General features: G+C 49.3%; 1 pseudogene; it reads right to left on the reverse strand.

Annotated features, from left to right (window-relative positions):
- Positions 1–588: 588 nt before the first annotated feature.
- On the reverse strand, positions 589–974 carry LOC105825034 (annotated as a pseudogene).
- Positions 975–6,142: the final 5,168 nt, after the last annotated feature.

Below are 6,142 nucleotides of genomic sequence, written 5' to 3' on the forward strand. Positions count from 1 at the left end.
GAATTGAAAACGGTGTTTAAACAAAAACTCGCACATGAATGTTCATAGCAGCATTATTTTCATAATAGCCAATGGGTTGAAACAACCGAAATGCCCATCAACTGATGAATGAGTAAACAAAATGTGCTATATCAATACCATGGAATTTTATCCAGACCTAAAAATCAATGAGGTATTGACAGACACTACAACATGGATAAAATTTTTTTTTGCAGTTTTATAGCTTTATTTGATGTATCTGATAATCCATGCTTAGTTCTCATCCACATTGGCTGTACATTTTTTTTTTTTTTTTTTTTGAGACAGAGTCTCACTCTGTTGCCCTGGCTAGAGTGCCGTGGCGTCAGCCTAGCTCACAGCAACCTCAAACTCCTGGGCTCAAGCAATTCTTCTGCCTCAGCCTCCCGAGCAGCTGGGACTACAGGCACGCGCCACCATGCCCGGCTAATTTTTTCTACATAATATTTTTAGCTGTCCAATTAATTTCTTTCTATTTTTGGTAGAGACGGGGTCTCGTTCTTGCTCAGGCTGGTCTCGAACTCCTGAGCTCCAACTATCCGCCCGCCTCGGCCTCCCAAAGTGCTAGGATTACAGGCGTGAGCCACCGAGCCTGGCCCTTGGCTGTACATTTTTGAAAGTGGTGATAGGAACATAGGTAATCAAAGTATAGAGCTTGTTTGGTGAAAATTCATCCTCATTACATTTCCTGGACAAGTGCACATGGATACGGTATGGGACATTCCTTATTCCTGTGGCCCAGACAACTTTGTTGAGCCTGATATCAACATGAACATCTGGAGTCCCCATCTCCTTCATGGCAAGTTTCTGGATCTTTCTGTGGGCCCAGGGGCACACTTCTTGAAGCCCACTCCATGGATGCGCTTGTGAATGCTGGTGGTGTATTCTCGGGTTATCACCTTGTTGATGGCAGAACGGCCCTTCTTCTTCTCCCCAGCCTTCTTTGCAGGAGCCATTCTGCCAGGCCCAAGATGGAAAGGCGGATCCTAAAAGCGTTGTGCTAAGTGAAAGATGCCAGGTGCAAAAGGCCACATATTGTGTCTTTCCATTTATATGAAATATCCAGAATAGGCAAATCCACAGAGACAGGGCATTGGTGGTTGCTAGGGACTGGAGAGAGGGGACAATGGGGAGTGACTTAATGGATACGGGGTTTCCTTTCGGGGGGACAAAAATGTTCTGGAACTAGATAGTGATGATGATTGCACAACATTTTGAATGTGCTAAAATTGGGATGTATCAAATTTTACATTTTAAAGTGGTGAATTTTCTGGGATGTAAATTTTATCCCAGTACAAAGTTCATGGGGATGGTGCATCCACACAATGGGATACCACCAGGCAATAAAAAGGAAGGAACTATTGATACAAGAGCAACTTAGACGAATCACAGAGGCATTATGCTGAGCGAAAGAAGTCAGTCTCAAAAGGTTACATACTGTAAATTCCATTTATATGACACTGCTGAGGACAAAGCCACACAGGGAGAACGGATCAGTGGTTGTCAGGGGTCATGATGGTGGAAGGGGAGATGCTCAAGGGATAGCATGATGCAGTTTTGGGGAGGATGATAGACCTGTTCTGTGTTCTGATTATGGTGATGCTTACATGAAACTATACACGTGTTAAAAATTCATAAAATTGTACACCCAAAAAAGAACCATTTTTACTGTATGATAATTTTAAAAATAAAAATGTTTAAAGTTAATGATGATGATAGCAATGGCTGACATTTGCTTCCCGTGTGCCCGATACGGTGCTAAGTACAGTGCATCTTTTATCTCACTGATTCCTCTCAGTGAGCTCATGGGACACTCAGGTTACGGAACTTGTTCAAGGTCACATCCTTGGTGGCAGAGCTGCAACTTGAATGCGGGTCTGTCTGACTCTAGAGCCTGAGATCCAACCACTGCGGGGTGATGCCTCATTTGCGGGGCAGGAGTGAGAAATAAGCCCACAGTGGTTAAGGCTGGCTTGGAGAAAAGAGACCACCGGTGAGAATCTAGTTCTCTTCTAATGGAGAGAAACTGTCGGGAGTAGTGGAGGCGTAGCCTTGAGTTAGACTTATTCCTAAGTCTAGTTGCTCAAAGCCAAGTCCTTGAGCTGGTCAGCTGTGGCATGTACTTCGGGTCATTCCCAAAACTCTCTTCTTGTCTTCCTCTCACTGTGGAGGCTGAGATGGCCAGATTACTTCCTGGCTTTGTCAGGGGAGACTTTATAACCTATCTTTGGCCAATGATGTGAGGAGAGGTCAGCTGTTGGGTTCTTGAAAACAGTCTTTCCCTTTCTGGATGATTCTTCATGGAAAGAAAGAAAGAGACAGAGAGAAGAAGAAGAAGAGAGAAGAAAAGAAAAGAAAAAAGAAAACTAAAAAACGGCTGTTCTTTGCCAATAAAGGCAAATCTGGGAGGTGAGAAACTCTTCGCCTGGTATCACCCCCTGCTTCCTGCTTCGGAACGTGCCGTGAGGATGTGATGTATGGGGCTGCAGCAGCCATCCTGAAACCACGAGGGAAAAGCTATTAATAAAAGAACCAGAAAGACCACAGCCCAGAGCTGTCATATTCTTATATGAGAAAAATAAACAACTTTTTCTTTTAGATATTGCTCGTCAAGTTTTCTATTACTTGCAGCTGCATGCATTCCTGTGACATCAATCATGCCCACTTTAGAGACAATAAGGTCCTGATTTTTCCCAGAAAAGGGGGAGGTCTCCCTTTGGAGCCCTCTATGTTGAGTTAGCTTCTCTCTCCTAGAACTGGAGATTTAGGTGAAGGGAGGAGGAAAGTCCCTGTGCCTGGGGGTTGAGCTGAGGATGGGGTTGGGTGGAGTTCCTGGCAGAGAAGTCTTAGGGTAAAGCCAATATTTGCTCACTCCACCGCGGAGCCTGAGGCTCTCCCCCAGCCCCAGCCCCCAGGCCTTGGCCACCTGAGGAGTCAAGGGTGCCTGTCCTGAACTGGGTACCAGGGAGCTCTTCCTGACCTGATGGTGGGCAGGGGTGGGAGATGGCAGTAGCCATGGACGATGAACCAAATCAGGAGATCTGGCTCAGGTCCCAGGTCTGCCACTAACTGCCTGTGTGTCCCTGCGCCTCAACCAACTCCCTGAGGGCAAGTGCTCTGAGCCTTCATCCGTGAATAGGATGCTCTGTGTTCACGGGGAACCTGCTGCCCCAGGCGCCCTGGCCCCTGAGCCTCTTCTCGGAAACATGAGTAATCCTGTCAGGTGAGGGGCCCGGGGCAGGACAGATGGCTTTGCCTCACATCCAGCAGTGGGCAAGTGCTGGATCTGTAAGCCTCCAACCTAACAGGAGAATCCTCCAGAGACTGACAGCCTCGCAAAGTCACGTGGCTTCCTGGGGGCCAGGTCCAATGCGGCGGTGGCGGGGATGGAGAGACGGGAAGTGTGGGGGTGGGGAATTCCGCCCTGAGCTATGCAGAGTAAGGAAGGATCCAAGTTCCTAAAACCAAGGATCAGCTGCCACCCCTGCCCACCCTCCGCTCCACACTTGCTTCCTGCTGCTGGGGCAGTGAGGACCGGGCCAGGCCAGGCTTGCAGCTGCGGGAGGGAGTCCCGGTCTCTGGCAAGGCTTTGTTCAGGATTTCTCTCTGGCTCCCTGGGAGGCTGAGCTGCTGGGAAATTCCCACCACCCGTGCCTGCCGGCTTTCCTGGAACCTTCTGCAGAGTGAGCCAAGAAAGGGTCTGCCCACAGCCCTCTGGGGCTACAAATTCTCCCTTCCCTGTGCCTGGGGATGAACCAGGAAGAAAACTCTTGCCTCTCCCCTGGGTGCATGCCTTCGATAACAATAAACAGGAGTATGACTGTCATTTAGTGAGTACTTTCAGTGTTCCAGGCAATTTTTACATACATTATCTCATCTGGTTCTCTCAACAGCCTAAGAAGAGTTATGTTGGTTTTAGAGATGAGGAGAAGGGGTCCAAGAGGGGGTCACACCAGCCAAGAAGTGCCACGGCCAGAATTCCCACGCAGGTTAATCGACCCCGTCCCCTACTTTAGGCTGACTGTCCCAATCACGTGCAGGGAAAACCTAGACTCTACAGCATGGCACACAGGGACCTTCGGGGTCAGGTCCCCACTGGACCTCATCTTTTCTGATACTTCAGCAAAACCACATGCTCCAGACCACCCTGTGCATGTGCTGTTCCCTCTGCAGGGAAGTCCCTGTCACCCCCCACCCATGCCTCCCATTCTTCTTGGTTAAGTCCTATCAACGCCTCAAGGCTGAGTCCCTTCCTGTGGGCCTGCTTCTCAGGTGAGGGTCAAGTTCCAAAGTGAAGGTGTAAGGTGAAAGTCTCACGTGGGAGGCTGTCATACGGATCCTCCACGGAGCTGATTCAGCTGGTGTTTCCTCCGGCTTTGCAGCTGATTGCCCTTCCTTCTGCCGAGCAACAGGTGAGGGGGTTGCCTTGCATTTAGAAACCATGTTACATATTAGAATTATCATCTGTGGCCATACCACCCTGCATGTGCCTGATCTGAGAAGCTAAGCAGGGTCGGGCCTGGTTAGTACTTGGATGGGAGCATTACCCTTAGCATGGTGGCATGCTCTCCCTGAGGAGATGGCTGATTCATGCCTCCCCTCTCACCCCAACTCTGGGACTGGTGCTCTCTGAGTGAGATGTTGGCCTGGGTGGGAGGGGTGGGGACAGGGAAGCTTCCTGGAGGTGACTGCCGTGGGGTTGCATCATATATTAGACCTCAATGACTTGCATTCAGCAAAAAGACACTAAAAATACAAAGCCATGCATGTGGATGACAAGACTACATTTAAGGAAATGTTTGAATTTTCTTGAAGAGAGGAAAAGGTTGGGGAGAGCTAGCTACATAAGAGACTTCAACTGAATCCTCAGATATGGCTAAGGATTTTGAGAAGAAGAGGTTCTGTGGGTGATCTGGGTGGGCTGATGAAATCACAGAGGTCATTATAAGAAAGAGGCAGGAGGGTCAGAGTCAAAAGGAGATATGAAGATGAAAACAGGAGTTGGAGTGATGTGTTCACCAGTCAAGGAACGTGGGCAGCCTCTAGAAGCTGAAAAAAGCAAGGAATAGATTCTCCCCTAGAGCTTCCAGAAGGAACATGGCCCTCCTGACATCTTGTTCGCCCCTACAGGACTCATTTCAGACTTCGGACCTCCAGAACTGTAAGACAATAAGTTCGTGCTGCTTTAAGCCACTAAGTTCATGGCAACTTGTTACAGCAACGGTAGGAAACAGATACAGCGTGGCGAGCAGCTGGGCTGGCTAGCGGTGATACGATTTATTAAAGTGAAAACAAGAGGCCCTGGGCGGACATCTGTCTGACCCAGGATGGCAGAGCTGGCCTTCCTGAGCCTCGAGTCCCCAATCCCGTGCTTGAACTAGACTCCAGCCAGCTCTAACTCCGGCAGGAAAGCAAGGACGCAAGCTCTCAGGACCAGAGCCCTGCCCTGCGTGGTCGGCATCGGCACCCTATGATGGCCTCAAATACCTAATTCCTCCAGGGTTCCCGGGGCCAAGACACAAGATGCCCCAGGCCTCGTCTTCTGGGACTCACAAGTGAAAAGGCTGATTTTTGCAGCAAGAGGATACCAAGTGCTTCCCTCACCCCATCCCCTCAAGCTCCTTGTTTCCCGGCTGCCAGGAGGTCACTGTGGCTTCTGACCTCCAAGCCAATCCAACAGCTCTTGGCTGAGCACCTGCTCTGCCACGGTGCTGGGTTCTGGGAGAGATGGGACAAGGTCCTTTTGGAGATGCCATGTCTGTTAGGTTTGTTCTGGGTGGGAACCTACAAAGTATGTATAGGACGGAACACTGTTAATGGAAAACTTAGGCTTGCAAAACAATAGCCGCAGGAGTCTGGAGAGTCCCCGGATGATCGTTGTAAATCTAACAGACAGCTGCAGCCAGCATTCCTATCCCCTCTGATAAGGACGAAGCTACCCGCTCCCTTATCTCTACAGCATGAGACTGACACAGGGGTCCCAGAAATTGGTTGTTTAAAAAAATTTTTATTACAGCAGCTGTTCTGGCCCACTTACTTACTCCCCCCGGAGAAACCCTCTATAAAACCCACCCCTTTTCTCTCGTGGACACTCTTTGGCCTCCACCCATCCGCACCCTGATGC

This window comes from Propithecus coquereli, unplaced genomic scaffold (assembly GCF_000956105.1).
Source record: "Propithecus coquereli isolate 6110/MARCELLA unplaced genomic scaffold, Pcoq_1.0 Scaffold775, whole genome shotgun sequence".
Classification (NCBI taxonomy): domain Eukaryota; kingdom Metazoa; phylum Chordata; class Mammalia; order Primates; family Indriidae; genus Propithecus; species Propithecus coquereli.